Source organism: Penaeus monodon, chromosome 21 (genome assembly GCF_015228065.2).
Source record: "Penaeus monodon isolate SGIC_2016 chromosome 21, NSTDA_Pmon_1, whole genome shotgun sequence".
Taxonomy (NCBI): Eukaryota; Metazoa; Arthropoda; class Malacostraca; order Decapoda; family Penaeidae; genus Penaeus; species Penaeus monodon.
Window position 1 is genome coordinate 1735686 of NC_051406.1, and position 620 is coordinate 1736305.

The following is a 620-nucleotide window of genomic DNA, read 5'->3' on the forward strand; positions in this document are numbered from 1 at the left end:
CTGGGACGTTGTCATGGCGACCTCCAGGTGTGGTGACAGCGATCGCCTTAGGCCCGTTGCTATGACACCATCATCCGCACTTACAGCAAATCGTTCGGACGCGTTACGCACACACGGGCGGCGGGGAGAGGGAGGCAGATGCCTCTTACTTGCATCCGACACACATCCATACATTTTTACGTACTGTTCATACATTTTTTTACGTATCAGTCATGCGTTCATACATTTTTTACGTATCATTCATGCATCCACATATATTATTACGTATATATCATGTATTCATACATTTTACGTATATATCATGCATTCATACATTTTACGTATATATCATGCATTCATACATTTTACGTATTTATCATGCATTCATACATTTTTCATACTTGTCGTTCCTACATTCGTACATTTTTGCTTATCGGCCATACATCCACACATTTATAATTTTTTACTTATTGGCTATGTATTAATACCTTTCGTCCATACAATCATACACTTTTATGCATCAATCATACACCCATGCTTATAGTCCATACATTTATTTCTTTTGCATATCATTTATATACATTTGCAGACATACATGTGTTCGTTTGGAGGCATAACAATAAAAAAAATGTATCTGTAAT